The sequence below is a fragment of the Cygnus atratus genome, chromosome 10, assembly GCF_013377495.2.
Source record: "Cygnus atratus isolate AKBS03 ecotype Queensland, Australia chromosome 10, CAtr_DNAZoo_HiC_assembly, whole genome shotgun sequence".
Taxonomy (NCBI): Eukaryota; Metazoa; Chordata; class Aves; order Anseriformes; family Anatidae; genus Cygnus; species Cygnus atratus.
Window position 1 is genome coordinate 8,549,453 of NC_066371.1, and position 19,856 is coordinate 8,569,308.

General features: G+C 35.1%; 1 protein-coding gene across 12 annotated transcripts in view; it reads left to right on the plus strand.

The window, feature by feature from the left end:
- The window catches only part of FHIT (fragile histidine triad diadenosine triphosphatase), a 562,355-nt gene that overhangs the window by 94,907 nt on the left and 447,592 nt on the right, over window positions 1–19,856 (plus strand). For 3 of the 12 annotated variants that reach the window (XM_050712766.1, XM_035546809.2, XM_035546801.2), the window contains one exon: window positions 3,293–3,370. The exons of the other annotated variants lie outside the window; for them this stretch is intronic. The gene's annotated coding sequence lies outside the window, so the exon portion shown is untranslated. The remainder of the gene's footprint in view (window positions 1–3,292; window positions 3,371–19,856) is intronic. 12 annotated transcript variants of the gene reach the window in all.

Genomic DNA, 19,856 nt, shown 5'->3' on the forward strand with positions numbered 1-19,856 from the left:
GCAGTTGTTCCAGAGCGAGCACTGAAAAAAAGATGTTGTATATTTCTCCCTAGATCTCCTTTGCTGAAATGTTAATGAGAGCTGCTGAAGGCATTTATTTTTATAATATACGATGATATTTTGATAATTTTGGTTTTAGGGACCAATTTTTAATCTGAGATTTCTTTAGCTAGTCTGCCACAAAATAGCAATTGATGGCATTCCCCAATGAAAAAGATATTTTGAAGTATGTGTTATTAACTCTTTTTAGGTATTACAGGTAATCAGATGTTTTGGAATATCTCTGGTGTCAGAAGGTATGGCAGGTATGTGGGGGGGATGCTCTGCGGAAGTTTCTTATTCCAGTTATCTTCATAACGATAATGCCAGCTCTTATTTCTGGGTTTGTGGTCAGTGAGAAAAATGACAATGCAACATTCCCCTAGAAATCCTCTATGTTTTTTTTTTTTTTTTTTTTGTGTAAGCGAGATTAACATGGACTTTGAGAAAGAATGCTGATTATTTAAAGAATCACTCATGATAAAATATCTCCTTCTGGGAATTTGTGTTCCAGTAGATTAGCATTATTGATCATCCTCTCCTCACATACTCTACAGATGATTTTAGAAATCTGAAACTATTATTCTTTTCTTGTCTAATGTAATTACCAGTACAAAAAATAATCTAATTAGAAGACAACAAGGATGCATTCTAATTGTTCTAATAAATTATGCTAATGCTTTATGCTTGCAGTCAGGTTTAGTAAGAAATCATTTGACAAAGTGACAGCTTATCTTACACTGCTAGCCAAATATAACTTCAGTTTTCTCTGCTTGAGGCTTACTGCTATTAAAAATTTGAAGCCTTTTATTATTAGATGGGTTTGGACTCCTCAGGTATATTGAAGATTCTTAAAAATTCTCTCCCATACAATATTTATAGTGGCAGTTAACTGTTCTGTGTTAGTTGTCAGGAAACCAATCAATTTGATGATTTGGCCTACACAGTTTTAAAATAAGGCAGTAGGGCAAGAAACACAGTCAAACAATCAACCACTTCTGAAAGAATTAGTACTGAAATAGTTAATGCTAGCTAAGTCTATCTGCTGGGTCTTTACAAGGCATGTAATTGCACCAGGGAGAAAATGCACTTGGACAGTGTGCAGATGTTTAATCTCTGTTTAGCTGTTTCCCATCCTTTCTATGGATTAGAGCCGTTCTGCTCTTCACTGCAGGACTGTAGAGTTGGATCTCTGTAATAACAAGATGCATGCTTCCGATGCCACCCATCTGCCTGATAATTGGTCTGACATTACTGAACACATAATTGTATGTTGTTATGCAAGGATCACAAGGTGCCTACAGACTGTGAGGCTGCAAATAATTAACCCAGGACTGAGTTCTTTGCTTAAAATTAGTAAGATCATGCTTATGGCAACATGAGCATGACCAATATATGTTAAAACCACATGAAACAGAGCAATTGATAATATATTCTTCCCCCTCATATCGCCCTTTCAACAGTCTGATGATGTTTTCAATCTGTTTCCTTCTGCTGACACAGTATTTCTGGCCATTTAAATCTGATAGGTGATTTCTTTTTCCCCAGGAAGAAATGGAGTACTCATTTCTCACAGTAACTGATGCCTTCATTCACTCTTAATTACATGGAGTACTGAAGGTGGCACTACTTTTTTGTAGTACTATTATGTCTCTAGGTCTGAGATGAGTGCCTGCTTGATCTATGATTTGTAGCATTAATGGGCTATATTTTAATTGTTGGCAAAAAAGGGTAATGAGAACTCAAACTATTAATAAATTCTTTGTTATAATTTAGAAACCTTTTCCCTAGACTTCACTTCATCTCTTCTATTTATTTATTTATTTATTGTTAATGGATCACAAGGTATAGGTAAATATTTCAGCTAGGTCTGAGCTGTCTAGGCTGAGAAAATATGAAAGAAATAGTTTAGAGTTTTGTGCTGGCAACGTGAGAAGATCTGGATTACCTTTACTGGGTTTGCGAGAGGTTGTTGAGGGAGGCAGAAAAGGGTTGGCAGGCGTGATCAGTAGAGAGAGCACAAAGAGACTTTAAGATGGCTTAACTTCTCTAAACGCTCTGTGTTCAAACTTCGGACTTTACAGTTTGAATGCCCACCCTGACTGATCAACAAAACAATTTTATTTAAACACTTTTGAAAGTTGTAGGGTGCTAAATTGTAGGGTGGTAATGTCAGCGAATAGGAACTGTAGTTATGCTACACTAGTTTAGTTCCATGGATTACCTATGAGACACAGTTACATATAGGAGGGATGGAAAGGGTTGTAATTTCAATATTAAGCAAAAATAATATTGGTAAAAAATGCATCCATCCTTCTGATGGCTAGCTGAAACGGCACTGGGTTACTGTCTGTCTCTATAAGCTACGTGGCATCCTGCTATTAAGTATTCTTTGTAAACTGTGTGCATGAAGAAATACCTTGGCCTTCATTTGCTTAATCTAAAATTCAAATGCTTGTTGCAGTGTGCAACTGCATTAAGAGTACTTAAACAAATTAAATGATTCAGTATGGTAGCTTTGAAAAATCTAATTTCCATGTGGGGCATCATTTTTATCATCTGGCAAGATGTCAAAACAGGAATTTTACATTGGCTGCTTTTTTGGTAATGTTTACTTTGCATTTGGTTCACTTTATTGTTAAATGTCAATCCGAACCCAAAACATGGACCTGTTTGTTTAGCTCACAAATGCTTAAGGAATGTTACAGATTTTTAGTACACATGCCGATATTTACCTTCTTACTCTGTTCTGACCTTCTCTTTTATGTAGAAGTTACTGTGAGCTCTGCTGGAGCAACACATGTATTGATGCAGTTTTAAACAAGGATTTTATCTGTGGTGTTTATGTAACTGCTTCTTTAGTGCCATTGCTGTTTTTAACATAATTATATATGTATGACATTTTGAAATATATACATTGCGCATATGGTACCTGGAAGATACCCTTGGTGTATTCAGTTTGTCAGTGACTTATTTTTGTCTGCTTCTTCTGTTGCTTTTACTATTCGTAAACAAGAATAATTTATTCCTTAAAAAAATTTAGCCTGTTTTCAATAATGAAGCAGCCTTTTGACAACCTTTAGGTAATATTTGTTCTAAAATCCCCAAAATTCATAAATTTATTATGAAGAAAAAAAGGTATGTACCTGGATACATCAGTAACTTATAGGGGAACTTATAGGGGTAATGACTAGTCAAGTTTGGTGAAGTTGCTTCTAGGATCGAAGTTAATTCTGTGTATGGCTGTCAGCAGGTCACTGCCTCAGGCTCCTTCGGTGGATGAACAAGAGCTTTAACAACAGTTCTGAAGGAAAGCTGCAGAGAGCTGCTGGTAAAAGAACTTTCCCCTTTGTTCATATTTTCTGCCTAACCTTGAGAACCTCAGATGTCATTCTTTTATTCCATTCCTTTTGGACAAATTTGGGCTGCTTTGAAGTTAACGGCAGCTTTGTCAGTGATTCTAGGAGATCTGCAATTCATTGCTATGTATGGTTTAGTTCATGAATTTAGATTGCAGAACAGTCTTTACTTTCTTTCTTCCCTTTTTTTTTTTTTTTCCAATTATAAGGGGACTAAAGAAAAAGTAGTTAAACCAATTCTGCATAAGGCAGTTATCAATCTGATTTCTGCAGCCGTGCAGGGAGGTGATCAGTACTACCACATGCTGCCAACAACCTGTTGTAAATCCTTTATAGGCTCTTAGAAAGCTAGTGCATAATTAACCTTTGCTTGAAAATATTCTCTTAACCAGAGAAGAAACCTCCCCAGATAAGCATGAAAAATATAATAGATGTGTCTAGATGTTTCTTTTCTGAACATTTTATTCCCAAGTGACATTGAGAACCATCAGGGTGGCAGCAACCTGCTCTGGAAGGCAACTTGTCTGAGCGATGTATTTGAGACCTTAGGGTTTCTGTGCAGCCTTAAATCTCACATACAGACCAAAAGAGTGTTTACTACTTTATAGCATGCAGCAAAACACAAGTTGAAATCTACAGTGTGGCCAAAACATGCTCTTAGTGAGAGAAAAGTGTATTCAGGAGAAACAAACAAAAAAATGCAAGGAAGTCAAAATCCAGTTCCAGGAGTGGAGTTAGAGTAATGGATGTGGGAGCACATGCTGATGTAAGCTATATGTCTGAAATGATCAACCCAATTACTTAATTGGACACTTCAGTTGTAGTCTTTGGGCAAATATTTATTCAAATGCAGAGCTTTTGTTGGACTTAGTCTGGTTCCTTTTAGCTGTTTGTAATCCCCGTTTCTCTTCCAAGACTGCAAGTCAACAACATTTTCAGGTGTTTTTATCTGCGCATCTGGAGTTACTGGCAACCATCCTAGATACAGGAGAAAGTGACTTGTTAAAGGTTTTGCCTTATTTGACCAGGATTCAGAGCATTAATCTTGTTCAAAACACCCATTTTTCTCTGCTAGTTGAAGTATAGGAGGTACTCATTCATCCTTCTGAGAGACTTGGCAGGGCTCTTGGGAGCTACAGATTCAAATTTCAGCCTACAGAGTTGTGGGCTGGAAGCCGATTCCTGAGCTGACATCGTATGCTCAGGGATGTATTACGTGTTTTTCTTTTTTTTGTTGCTGGTTTTTGTCAATATATATTAAAAATAAAAAGGGGGGGGGGGGGGAGGCATGTATGTTGCCAAGAGAGCTGGCAGAGGAACTGTTTTAAAGAGGATGAATGTAATTCTAGGCCTTTCACATCAGAAGTGAGGCATGTCCCCAAAACTGGGGAAGATTAACAAACGGGGCATGAATATTCTCAAGGTGATGAACTTTTCAATTTTGTTTTATTTTTTTTTTTTGGGGGGGGGGGGGGTTGTTTGTTTGTTTAATATGTTCCCTGGTTATTTGCCTTGCAGCAAATCTGGGAATACCAAGTACGTATGTCACGTTTTTTATCTATCTGTTTTCTGGAGAAAATATTCTTCCCAAGTACAGTCTTCTTGCGAATCCTGTGGTTTGATATCCTGCCTACTAGGAAAATAATGGTTCAGGAAGTGTCAGCTCTTAGTCGTACCTTCCTATAAACAAGAGGGAAGTTCTGAGTCTTTTTAAAGGTCTAGCTTTGCATTTTTCTTATAAACAAACGTTAAAAATTCAATGGGCTTTTTTTTCCTTTACTTAGTGTTGCTGGTTTTCTTTACTGAAACTTTTGAAATAGAAGAATTTTAGATGTGCCATGATCAAGAGAAGAATTAGACCAGTTCAATGTCCTTCTAATTTATGGTGATAGTTTTCCAGATTTGCTGTGTTCTTGTTCAGTATTTCTGCACTGTACAGCACCAGCTGAGTACCTCAAACAGTGCACTGTTGGATATTGCAACAACTCCCACATTTTTCTTAATGTTTTTCAAGAAATCTTTATCATCCTTCCTGTGGAAGACTTAAGAATTGCTCAAAAAATTGGCAATATTGGGAAAAACAAACAAACAAAAAAAACCACAGAAGACACATTTTTAGCTTTTGACCTGTAGACATCTATGAATCTTTAGTGTAAAGGTTCTGGACACATTGGCTTCCAAAACTTGATAATATTTTGATATTCCCATCTTTTTCACCCTCCCTAAACAGTGTGTTCCAGAAGTTTTTAGTATTACCTGCATAAATCAGAATTTCAGGGGAGTTTCATAGTGACGATACAGTGAGCATGTTATAAACAGACCTATCTTGAAGCACAACAATAAACTATTATTACATTCTTCCAAATGGTTTTGAAACTTCTCTCTCACCTTTCCTGAATTTTACCCTACTGTCTGATAAACATATCAAGCAGTATCCTAGGCTTTGCAGGCATTAAATTCAGCAGAATGTAAATTGTACTCTGTGTGTTTAAGCACTTTTTGGCACTTTTTCTCCTCCTGTAGAATCATCAGACTTTGTTACCCCAGTGACTACCATTTACTAGTGGGCTGGAATTAGCTGCATGTGATACTGTTTTAAAAAAAAATCTCAATCAGTGCACTAGAAACTTTTAATATTATCAAAATTAATTGCCATTTTATTTATGATCTTCTCACTTGATTGTATTATAGTTTTTTAATGTCACCAAACCATGTCAATAGCTGTTCAATAAAGTATCTGTCCTAAATGCTGTATTAGAAGCTGCATTTAATTGTCTTCTATTAGTCACTGCCAATTTAAGATCAGTGAATAAATATTTCAAATAACTAAGAATTTCAGTTTTTAAACAATTGCTCTGTGCTTTTAATTCAGAATAAGGTCATCTCACTCCCACTCGATGGTAGAAACTTTAAAAATATTTGAGCTTCTGAACATATTTTCATTTTTAAAAATGTGGTAGATGTAACAGTACGATAACCTCATTCTTATAAATTGAAGAAATGCAGTGCTGAGAAACCAAGCTGCAAAACAGGACTCACTTTGAAAACTGCCTTGAAAATCCAGAGGGGACAAAGTTCCCTGATCCAGAATGCTTGAGAGCTCTAAGTGGAAGGCTGCAAATAGTCAGTATAGACAAATAAGTGGGAGTATAAGAGCACAGAAATGGGTGTTGGCTGGCATGCTTTTTCTTTTTTGTTCAGCTGCTATTAAGCAGCTCTCATCCCTTAACTGCACTGTATTGCTTGGACACTGGACAGCTAATTCTCTCCTTTAATGACTTGTGGACATCACCTGAGCAGAAATGAAAGTTAAATCCATTCTGACTAGCTTAACTAATACAGACCCATTAGCTGTCACAGCTTTCTATGATTAGCCTTCAGTTTAGTGATTACAGAAAAATGTTAAATAGTCCCATTTGACTTTACAGAATAAAAGCAATTTAAGGTGTCTTTCAAGAGTTGTCTGCCTGCTAGTGTTTCGTTAGAAGAATCTAGTTTTGCATATCTTTAAAAAAGGAAACCCTGTGATTAATAGAATGAGTAAAGCATACAGTAAAACTGCCTCTGCAAGTCATATTTGGATTTTGATTTTTGTAGAGTAAGCTACAATTGTCAGCCCTTTCTCAGGAATGAAAAACTGGAATATCTCCGTGGCTAAATTGAAACCTTCTGGATGACATCTATGCTGTGCATATAGTTGATGAACTGAATACACATCCCAGAAGAGTTTGATAAGCTATATTTGCCCCCACTGCCCCAGCTGGGAATGTATGACTGGGTTGGGGAGAAGGTTATGTTCTAGGTACTGGCAGTATGTTGGTTGAGATTTTTGATGCAATGTGTAGTGCTAAATTAGTGACAAGTTCAAAAGACAGGAATGTGTTATGAAATGCTTCATAAATCAGAAAAAAAAAATCATCTATGGAAAGAAGCATGACAGGCTTTCAGAATGGCTTTAGCCTTTAGACTCTTGTCTCAGATACTTTTGCACATGTTTCTTAGTGTTGTGGAGCTGCTTCATTCATTCCTTCTGGGACTTAATGAAAAAGGATACCCCACATCAATAATAATGAAAATTAGTCCACACTGAAATTCAGATACCCTAGCTATTTCACGTATCTTACTATAAATCACTGGCAGTATTATGTTAAAGATATGACTAAGGATGAAAATACAGATGTTAATTTTTCAAATGTACAGTACTTTGTACAAAGAAAAGTCCTTCTTGTTATTCCTTTTTTTTAAAAAAAATAGATGGAAAATGATTAGTCCCATTATGTGGATGTGCTTATGTAACAGATTATAAATATATATGAAACCCTCCTTAGAGAAGATACAGTCTTTATTCCAGTGGTTTTAGTAACTTGCTGAGATGACAAATTTAGGAAAAAATTATAAGCCCTAATAAATGAATTTATCCTTCTCTCTTTAACATTTCAAATGCCACATCCATGTGAAAATCTCCTGATAGATGCATAAAATTTTACTTTCTGCTTTGGTTTTCTGTATTTTTTTTCTTTGAGCCTGTTTCTTCTCTCAAAGAGACACAGTAATTAATAAAAATTAGTAATTTATTGCTTTAGGTTATAAGTAAGAACACACCAAAATGAAACAAGTTTCTTAGTGCTCCTTATAAATAAGGATGTCCTGGGTTTTGTTCTGCAGAGGGACCAAACCAACCTGAGTCTATATCTTTGACTGGGTTTTGTATTCTGCGTTCTTTACTCCAAAAAATCAAAATGCTGTGCCTTGAAGCTACACCACAGAATAAAAATGCATGAAACTGAGAACGAATGGAGTTTTAATATCTTGAACTGAAAGTCTGCCTGTTACCTCTGACAGTATTTTTAAGTACCTTTCATACATCTATCTGTTTTAAATAATGATTCTTATCATTCTAAATAATGATACTGAGGAGCAAATATATATGATGTCAAAGAATGCCAAATAGAAAGAAATATTGGTATTGCTCTAAAACACACCTGAAATATGTTCTAGTATAAAGCTTTGTAATTAATAGATGGGTAGGCTTTTTGTTAATATACATTTCTGTCAATCTCTTCAAAGTGTTGGCTTGAAAGCTAGTGTATGCGTGTATATATATATATATGTTTTTATATATATGTGTATGTATTTATATATGTATATATATAAAAAATAGCAGGTCTCTAAAGTTACCTGTATGCTGTCAAATTGCTTAGCTGGAAAAATATGGGAGTGCTTTTTTGCAGGATAACAAATAGAAGTTTTTAATGGGATTAATGAGGAAGATGAAATATTTTGATGTTTCTTTTTATGTGCTGAGGAGGATTTTTTTTTTTTATTAAAATTTCTTTTAACAGTTTGGGTTCTATGATTATAATGGCTTTCAAAAGGGCAGTATTAAATGAGCTAGCTGTGAATGGGAAGGAAAAAAAAAAGCAAACTATTAATTCCTGGAACACTTGTGAAATCACCGATGGATGATTCATTGCTCAAGGGAAGTTGTTCTGGATGTTTGTGGCCATGCATTTTATCCTTCCCAGTTCTATCAGCTAGGGGCTCTAAATTTTTTAGTAAAGGTAGTCTTTGCTTATTTTCTTTTCTGTGTTCTTGGTTATGTGTATACTAAAAGCTACATGTGACTCAGCATTGGTCCCTAGTGTTGGGCCGTGGACTTTTAGGACAGGGAATATGGACTGTTTTGTGCTTATGGAATATTTGAGACAGGAGGATTCATTCTCACTTGATCCATAGTCACTAATATAATAAACAGCATTAATTACTAAAAAGCAGCAGTAGGAGTCAAAGGCAAGCAAACAATTACTCGAACTGTTAACGTTATCTAAGGTAATGTGAGAGCAGTTGCTCAGGAGCTCAGCTTTAAGTCTCAAGGAGTCTGTCCCTGTGGTATAGCCTTCCTGCAAGGGTTGCAACTGGAATGATTGGTTATTGCTGCTTTGCTCCAGACTTGGTTTTACAGAATTTTTAGTGATTACAATTCAATTATCCATGAATTAGTTTATTCCCATTTTTTCTTGGAGGTACTTTCATTACCTTCTCAGTCTCAGGGAGATTTAGTGCAGATCCTGAGTATGATGCTCAGGCAATGCTCTCAGCAGCTGAAACTAGAGCAGTCCCAAGTGGTCTTACTTTTAGTGTACTGAGGTTCTTCTGGAGGCATTTTCATTTAGGTCTCCAAACACATACTCCTGGGTGTCAACTCTGCCATCTACCAATTCTTATGCAGATATAAGTACAAGAATGAAAATCCTAGGATCATCATTAGCAGTAAAGTGTACCTTTCTGCAGTCCTATATTTTAAAATACTGTGTCACTACCAACCAGAGCTTTTTATTTTTTCAAAACGTTCTTCCCCATTAATTAAATTTTTGATTACACTTAATTTAGTATACATTTTTGTTAAAATTTTATGCATTTGAGAAAGGTGTTTTGACAGAATACAAAATCAACTAAAGTATGTATTTCTCCTTTGTTCTGATTTATTAGTTGTCTATCTGGAGCACTGGAATTAGTTTTCTGTTTAAAAAAAAAATCCTCTTTGTACCTGTGTATGTTACTTGTGTGAAACCAGAAGGGTTTTATTGGAGGACAGTAAATCATATTGATGTCAACAGAACAATAGACAAAGTACTGACAGAAAAAACTGTCTCACAAAATGTGCACCTTGGTTGAGGGATTTAATAGAATCAACCAACTACCTCTTAGAGTCCTTTTCAGTGTTTTTAAATACTCTGTGGACTGACAAAATGCCACATTATATAAAGTCTCTTCATGGTGATTTTTGTATGTATGCTTAGAGAAATGATGTCACTAATTTTCATAGTAACATGGATTATCGCATATACTTGTTTCCTAAGTATTGGTAGATTTTTTACATCAGGTTCATATTTCCCAATAACTCATTATCAAATCACATTTGGAATTACTTAGGTAAGAATGCAGTCATAGGTTTGGTATTACTCATGACCTTCACCAAACAACAAGAGGCTGCTGCATCCATCTTATGCATGACAGGAATGTTTAATCGCCATTCTCCAGTAATATGCTAGTGTAATGTGAGTGAAATGCATACGGTCATATTGTCCCTTCCCTGCACACTACGAAATCACCCTAATCATCCTCACAGTGAACTATATGGTTTATATTTTTTTTCCATGTCCTTGTAACTAAAATATTTGTGTAGTTAAAATAGGTCTTAACAGGGAGGTTCTATCAGTATGTAGAAGTGAGATATACTTTTCCTTTCATGTATTTGGACAATGCGGTGATTTACTGTGTAGTAGTTGGAAGTTAATGTTTTAATTTCATGTAACCATTTCAGAAGTTTGATTATCTCAAGCTCTGCTATCTGTAAGCATAAAGAATTGTGACTTGTTCGAAAGAACAGATCTAATTAAAACTCATGATCTTTAGGATATTCTGAAGTTTAAAATAAAATCTGAATGAAGAATTGTAATGTTGAAGTTTCTCACCAAAGAAATATTAGATCTGTGAAAGTATTGCTTTATAGCAACATGTGCGTTTACTGATTATCCTAAATACACAGGATTGATGGTAATGCTTTCCAATCGTACTGTTTACTAAATAGAGATTTTAGCAACTGGTCCTTTGGCAGGTAGCTAATAATTGATGCTCTAAATCATTAAAAATTTGTTTTTGATGACTTGATATAGTATATATTTCCACTATAAAGCAATATATACTTTTGTAACTGCATGTAGGAGGAAAAAAAAAGGTTCCCCAAACTAAACCGCTCTATTCTGATGAGTTCAGTAAGATTCTCATGGAGAACACACATTTTCCCACCCAATGAGCGTTTATGGATGAATTTTTCTGTCAAATAATTTGTGACCATCTCTATTAAATACATCTAAGGTGCATTTTCTTCTTCCAGATAAAAGACTGAGTAACACACAGAAGCGAGCCTGTGAACCCCTAATGAAAGTTTCTATTTCTCATGTGAACGTACTTCTCTGTTCACTGAGGCATAAGACCCATCAGTGATTTCTTCAAATGGTCCTGACAGCAATGAACAAAGAAATTAATAACAAAATCCACATGGCTAATGTATCCATTTTCAGTACCTAGTTAAACAGTGTTTGGAAACGCCTTGAAAAATAAAAGTTAAGTCACATAACAGGAACCTCTATGTATTTCTAAATCTGTAAGTTTCCCCTTTGAACTGGGAGCACAATCGTGTGCATCAGAATGTCTTAAAAAGAAACAAAGGGATTACAATAGAGCCAGTAATGCAAACCAGCTTTAGGTACTCAGGACACAGGCTGTATATAAGACTCTGTGTTTGAAGAAGCGATTAAGCTTGAGAGTCCAACCCCCAGTGGACAGATCTGGGGTGAGGGTTATTTTGTGATCTGTGATAGAGCTTATTCCTCTGTCTCTTCCAAAAACATTTTAATCCGATCACAACAGCAGATTATATGAAGCCAAGAGGCTTGGCATTGGTAAAAACAGTGTACCCAGCTGCACACTCTAACCTCTGAAGAGAGATTGCCTTTCTGGTAAAATCTGTTGTGAGGTGCGCTCAAACTCAAACCTCCTGCCACTCTCTTCTGCTTACCCCTGATATGAAATAGACCTTAGGGTACATAATCTTGCAGTGTGAAAGTGTGCTAATATGTGCTTCAATATTTTATACACTGAAGGGACAAAAATACATCCCACCAAGTTTTCCTAAATCTTCCCAAATTTTCCTCTGTTCTTTCCCTGCTACTCTGTCTGTAGTCTTCTGCATCTTCTAATTCTCCACCAAGCTAATGTTATTTAATGGTCAGCTGAACTGTGTGGTTGATGTACCTATGTATTTTCTAAAATTGATATTTAGACAAAACAGAGAATTTCAAGATTTTAAAGCCTTCAGCTTTTTTCATTCAAATGTGTGTGGCCTTAACGGGACCTGAAGCAATCCCATTATGTAACTGGTAACTCCTTAAAGAAGTTGCATTGTGAAATCAAGACCTTTCAGTAATGAACAGTTCATCTTCCCTGATTTGGGAAGCAAAGAAAGTTCTTACATTTGGGTTTCATCGATGTTGTTCATCCTTGATAGGGTTGTGGGCCTGCCTTGGTAAATTGCAGTAGAGTACAATGCAAATGATCCAAGAGTTAGAGTATGTGGTTGGCAGTGAATTTTTGGAGTGTCAAAGCCTTGGGTATATGATCAATTATTAATGGTCTCAACTATCGGGGATGGGGAAGTGGACTATGCTTCCATTCTTTAAACAAATTTCTTGGTTAATACAGAACTTATCTAGTCAGTTGATTTGTCATTTCTGGAGTACTTCTCAGGCTCTGAAGTCATAAGAATTGCGGTAGCTCAGCTGAAAGGGGAATGAAAGAGGGCGTGAGGGAGACGGAACAATTTCAAAGTGGTAAAATGCTCTGTTTTGTAGGCACATCAGCCAGAAGAGGATAGACTGAAACTTACACAAAGTTTCAAGCTATATAAGAAACACATTAAGGCTTGTTAAGCATGCAAATGGTTCAGAAATTCAATAACCTTCCCGTTATGAATACGAACAGGTAAAGATAAAACATTTGTTGGGTTACCTCTCAGGTTCTTTGATCATCTTGGATGAGTGAATTAGCTAATACAGAAATGGATTTATCCTGCCTTAGGGTGGAAATATGAACTAGATAATATCCTGAGATATCTGCTTGCCCTTTTGTTCACTGAATGGCATAACAAGAACATGCTGCAGTAGAGTGGGTTATAAAACCCCTCTCTCTCATTTGTGTTTTTGTGAAGACAAAGAATTATCATCAACCACTTTAAGAATAAACCCATTATTAAACATGTAACGTGAAAGGAAAAATGGTTTATTTGTAAAGCAGTGGATACACTTTGATTAATTGTTAAGCATTACATAAAAATTCTTTTTAAAATTGCTTCTTGTGCAGCAGTTTAGCTGTGGAATGAACAACTCAAGCGGTTGATGTATTGGCAGATACATACCTAGCAAATGAGTTCTAAATTATTCACTTTGATTACCAGCAGTTATCACATATGTTGATATTTATCCCTTTTCTTTGTATAATGCAGAAGATAATCTGTTATCAACACTTCTTGGAAGTAACTACTTTTTGGTGTTGGGAGAAGTTTCTTTTTCATTTTGAGCTTTTTTCGAGGATTTTCTCCTTGATTAAATGTGATTGAGAATTGTTGCCTTTTTTTTTTTTTTTTTTTTTTTAAGGTCACTTGCAAAGGTGAAACTAAATCTTAAGTTGTACCCCTTATTGTTAATTGTAATTTCTTCTTGTTTTCCTCCCATAAGCTAGACTTTGCTCTGGAGAAGTGAGGTCTTGTATAGTGGAGGGATACCCAAAGGTGACAAAGTAACAGGAGGCCTTTTCATTTTGCTGACAGAGGAGCAAACAAGCGTGTCTTCCCCAGTCCCAGATTTACAATTATGGTGAGAAAGAGACACATGCTAGAAACTGAGTCTGTTGGACTTAGCTAGCTCCCCAAAGGAGATAAAAAGAGAGATTTGAATGCTGAGACTTGTTTTTATGTCCTCCTCTTTTCCCTCTCCCTTTAGCTTGGAAAGGGGATGGAAGGTGACACTTTTGCTTTGTTTAGCTGGTGAAAACATGTGCAACTGATAACCACTAGTTCTGCACTAATGTTGGAGATGTACAAGGGACAGGTGCTTATCACGAAAATGAGCAGCAGCTGATTGCCAGGGAGCATCAATATTGTCTTGAATAAAATACCCAACAAATTCCAGACAGCCAAGTATATTGTTTTTAGTCTCTATTTCATCTGTGTAGATATGGTTGTTCAAATGCAGTGACTTAGTTGTTAAGCTATTCAAATTACTTTCTTCAACTGTCTTATCTTAAGAGTACTCTTGATGGATAAGAAATGTGCTGTTCCACATCTTACAATCAGATCACCTCTGAAGAACAATTGGAATAGATGTGTAACATCATTTTTTTCCCACTTAATTGTTCATTGAAATACATTTAAAATGTTTCTTCTAATAAGCTATTAATTTTCTGAAATCTTTTAAAATAGTGATTGTATCATTTTAGATCTTTGCAGGATAGTGTACAATGTTTCATACAAGTTACAAATGAACATTTTTGTCTTTACTATATGACATTTAAAGTGAAATAAACAAATGTGCTGTCAACTTTATGCTGAAAGATTAAACAATTTGAGAGCCATTCAACTTCTGTGTGCTTTCTAAAGAACACCAATTATGGTAAAATTTGTTCATTTTAGCAACATGATTGAAAGGTGATAACCCAAGACCAACATTTTAGAAGAATATGTTAGCACTGATAACAGATGTTTTTTTCCACAAGTACCTTCTCTCTTAAGCATGCAGGTGGCTGTGGTTAGAAGAGTTTTTCTGTGTTGCATATGATGGGATAAAATGGGGTTGATTTTTCTTGGAATCCTGTAAACTGTTTTATTGTGATCCCTTTGCTGAAGTACCAATTATCTGAAGCTGTCTTGACTTCATTTCACTTGTTTCAATAAGACTTCTTATGGTGAGAGTTATTTTTCACTTTTGAAATCATATATATACATGAATGGGGAACAACGATGACATGAAGCTTCTTTTTGAACCTTCCCAAGGTTAGGATTCTAATGTAATTTGAACTTTCTTAGTCTTTTCTGCATTATGATGGTTTCTCTTCCCTATTCTGCAGTTGGTCAGAACTTCTGTTAAAATAAATAAATAAATGAAATTTCTGATACCTCATGTAATGGGGTTCAAGATGATGTTCAGATAACGCTGGCCTTTCCTTACCTTAAATTCATGTCTAAGTTCATTAAATTTCTTGTTATATTTGACACAGGCTCCTTACAGCCTTATAAACCATAACTGTTTTTTTATATATTTAAAATTCTTATATAACTTGGCATAAACTATAATTTAAAATTCTCATGTAACTTGGTATTGTTAATTTCTTTTCCCAAAGGCTAGACCTCATTTCTCTATTTTTTTAAGTTAATATCCCAGATTTTTCAGTACCTGTATGATTGAGTGATTTCTTTGTATCTTTATTTTTGCATACTTTTCCCAAAGCAGTGTTAGGAAATACAAACAGTGTTCCAAATATGCTCTGAGCCTCATGTATGCAATAGATAACGTTCTTCTGACTTACAATATCTTCATACATCCAGCTATTCAAAAATATGTAAATAAGTAGTAGTTGCATTTGAATCAGCAGTACCATAGGATTAAACTTTTAGTAGATTTTTTTTTCCCTGTAGCTTTTATTTAAAATATGTTTCTTTATAATTGGCAACTAAAGAAATGATCTAATTTATTGCATAATCTGCACTTTAAAAAGTCAGTTCAGGTACCAGAACCAATCTCTTTTTATCAAATCAATTTCTGTACAAGCTCATCTACCTGCTTGTAAAGCATCTGCACAGAATGGTAATTTATCAAGCTTAATCCGTGAGAATTTTCTCTCAACTTTGCAGTAGTGATTTAAGCTATTTTTGGTTCTGTAGGAATACATTTATAATAGGGAAAAAATCTTTAAATTCTTTGTTAGAACTGTTGCTAAATACCATTTTATCTAAATTGTCTTTTATATTTGAGAGTTAGCTGATAAGGAGTGTCTCTTACAATACTACATTCATAAGAACTAGAAGTAAAGATAAATAGTGTCCCGTGTTCCTTTATGGTCAGTGCTTTCTGTAATATCAGAATTGTTTACCAAATTATTGGTAAATGCTTTTCCATTCTGAGTCCCTTGAGTATCTTTTAATAAAATCTTTACTTTTTTTTTTTCTTTTCTTCCCCCCAAAGCTAAGCTGCCTTGCTGCCTTGGAGTCTTGAGAAGGCAGTGTTCTGTGGTATAAGCTAAAACAGATCTGATTCTGATGAAGTAGATGTGTAGGAAGTGAGTCATCTGACACCCGCTTTACTGGCTCCTTGGACACTTAACTAAGTAATTACCTTAGTAGCTCTATTACCGCTTACACTACAATTAGTGATCTGTGGATACTTTTTTGTGCCATTTTCCAAACCTTACTTTATTATTCCTTCTATGCGCCTGAGAATTCTGTTTGTATCTATACAACTTTATTGTTTATCTTCTTAAATTAACTCAAACTACAAAATTTTCTTGGTTTTGATTGCGCCATGCTGCAAGGCTCTTTTGTTGAGGCTTCTGTTGACTTCCTTTTCCTTCCTTCCTGTAAAGGAAGGGGCCAATTTAATAAATATCACATAAAGTTCATTTTTTTTTTTTTTGCTGCACAGAATGATAGAAAACAGGCATTGTAAGGAAACTGTCCTAAAGGTTAGTTAGATAATCATATTCTCTTTAGAATTCTGTGGTTCTTTAACTGTATAGAAGGATTACGAATTTTACTATAAATGGATTTGAAGCTTTCCTTAGAACAATATGACACTGGGGTGTTTGTTACACACGCTGGTTTTATCTCTGTTAGGGACTATAAGATATTATCTAAAGGACTATTATTGTGGTGCAACATAAGTTATAATTCTTCAGTTTCTTTTTTTTTGTTTTTCTTTTTAATACCAAGAAATCCTTGTTTTTGTTGTTGTTGTTTTACTTTTTGTTATAGGGAAGTACTTTGGCTATTTTTCAAGTCCCATCAAAAGCCCGTCCTGGACAGCAGTGTCACTTGATATCTCACTTTTAACTACTACTTTTTCTGGACCTTTTTTTTTTTTTTAATCCTGGTAATAATCCTTCCCTTTTCTATCTCAAGCCCAGTTGTGCAAAATATCAGGTCTGTGGCATGGATAATGAGAATGAAGAAGTTCCCCTTTAGTAAAAGGGCTTCAGGACTGAACCACATTGTTTGTTTCTATCTGTATGGTTCTGGATTTTAGGGCAATGATTTGTCTATCTAGCCTGAGTCTTGGAGGTACTTTATTTCAGCATCTATTTTTTAGCTATATATTTGAGTTCTGTGCCATCCCAAAAATTCAAAGTTGAACACACTGTTCAACTGTACAGATGCATCCAAAAGTGAGGTTGTTGTTGTTGTTATTATTATTATTATTTATTGTATGTAACATTGGATCCCATATCACTGTCATTTCCTGATTCTGCAAAGTAAAGGATCATCACCAAGGTGTACTGTGGTGAGAAAACAGCAGTAAGTAGGGGTTAGTAATGACTTTGCAGAAAGAGACAGTAGGGTAAAGAAATATCTCAGGATAAAGAGTCCTTGTTAAATAATACGGTAGATTTAAGGATTTTCTCTGAAGATGAGGAAAAATAATTCCTGACTCTGAAAGCATGTTTACACACAAAGGCATGCTCACACTAAAACAAAGGCTAATTCGTAGGCCCTGCTTTTGTCTGCGGCATGTGGTTGGGCTGTTTGGCACACTAAAATCCAGTGCAGGATCCAATCCCCCATATACGGATGAGTAAAACATTCTTGTCGTAAGGGTCTAAAGAGGGAGGAATTGAGCCATACTGGAACCTTGATTTGTTTGAGAGAGCTAGTGAAAAGTCCCTTAAGATTCTGTTGTTTGTTATGAGTCTGTAATAGTTTTCACTGAATAAAACTTCCTAGTTTTGCCTTATAAAAACAAAATTAACACATTAAAATGCGTTAATATGCAGAAAATCTCGCTTTCTAGGTCTTAGACCATAATTTCGTCAATTCTGATGTCCCTAGCATTGGATCACTTTTCTGTGTTTGCTTGCAGATAGCTAGCTGGTAGCCTTTCTGAGCTGAACAGCCTGTGCATACAAAATATTAATAAACCAGAAACATATAGTTCCAAGACAAGCAATTTTAAAAAATCACATTATGTATACTTAATGCCTAACTGACCTTTTCTGCTGTTTCTTAAATCTCTTAAAAATTCATCTAATTTCAAAGCCAGAGTATTAGCCCATTTATATGTAAATTGCCTTTAATTCATGCGTTGATTTGAAAGACTAATCCAAAAGATCCTTTACCACAGGTGACCTTTTTGACACTGTACTTCTGGGGAGACTGTGAAGTGGTTTCTTATGACCTCACATCCACCTGTAGCATAGCATATTCCTACTTCAGTCTGTATAAATCAGCCATAAGTGAGTGGTTTTCAAACAACATTGAATTATTAACACTATAACTGTCTTGGTTACTGTTATAGTTAAAATAACTCCCATTTAAACCAGTGATTACTTTATATTGGTTTTCTTGCTTAGTTTAGATGTCAAACATAATTAAGGTATCTCCTGATTATGCCCTTTGCATAAAAAATAGTAGGATAATTTAGCTTTTAAGTGACAGTCTCCATAAACTGTAAATTTCAAAAAATATTCAATATTTATTATTGTCCAGAATATCATGTCACCACAACAGTCGATAGAACAAATATACTGTTTGACTTTAGCATTTCCTTTAATAAAGGTGAAATATTCCCTTTTCACAAGATAGTGGACAAAATGGAATTATGATATGTTAGGATGTCCGTTCACTGTCCTGAAGGTATCTCTTCAACATCTGTTGTAGTGTAAATTTTGCTGCAGACTGAAGAATCACGTGGCTTGGAGGACAGCATAATTCACTATTTTCTCAGTGTGGCAGGTTATTACTGGGAAGTTGCATACTAATTCTGTTGAATTGCAGCAGTTTCTTGTTGCTAATATATAATATTGAATAAAATAAATCCCATTTTCGTCTCTCTTTACAAGTCAACTTCATTTTTTTTTTCAGTTAAAGCTTCAGAAGAAACAGTACAAATATTTAGTGTTAAAGGTTGTTAGGTACTTCCATGTTCATCAATGAGATGACAAACGATGTGATATTCTCATTACATATTTTTAGTTTAGTTATGATGACTTTTTTTTTTACTAGGGAAAAACGAAATCTGCCTTTTAAAATCCATTTAGGCAATGAAGCGTACCAGACAGTGCATTTTTACATTATTATTATACAATAAGCAAAGATTATTTTTGTGTTGTATGCTTCATATAAGACATAAAATACTTTACACTGTGAATTATAATAAAGGAGTAACACTTTGCCAAGATGAGAAAAATATGCAAAAATTTGTAGTAATAGAAGCAAAAAAAGGGGAGAGTATGGTCTGTGTCTATATCACATTTTTTCAGTCATGTCAGGATAAATTAGTCTTAATGGTCTTTGTGGGAGGACAGGCCTGTCTAATCTCTTTTGACTAAGGAGATTTCAGAAGAATGAGAACAAGATAGAATCAGAAGTGGTGTTTTGTCATTTGTTGGGGGGGAAATTAAGAAAACCACCTAGCAATCATTATTTGCAGGAAATTATAAATTGTTGTAACATTTGAAGACCTAGTGTAGTTTTAAATGCAGAGTAATTCAGTACAAGTTAATGTAATTATGGGAGATATGATGAAACCACACAAGAAATATTGATACTGTGAAGGAGATACTTCTAAAAGTGAGGTTTAATAGTTCAGCTATCCACTTACCTGATATTTTAGCTAGAAGTTGTTATAGATATCC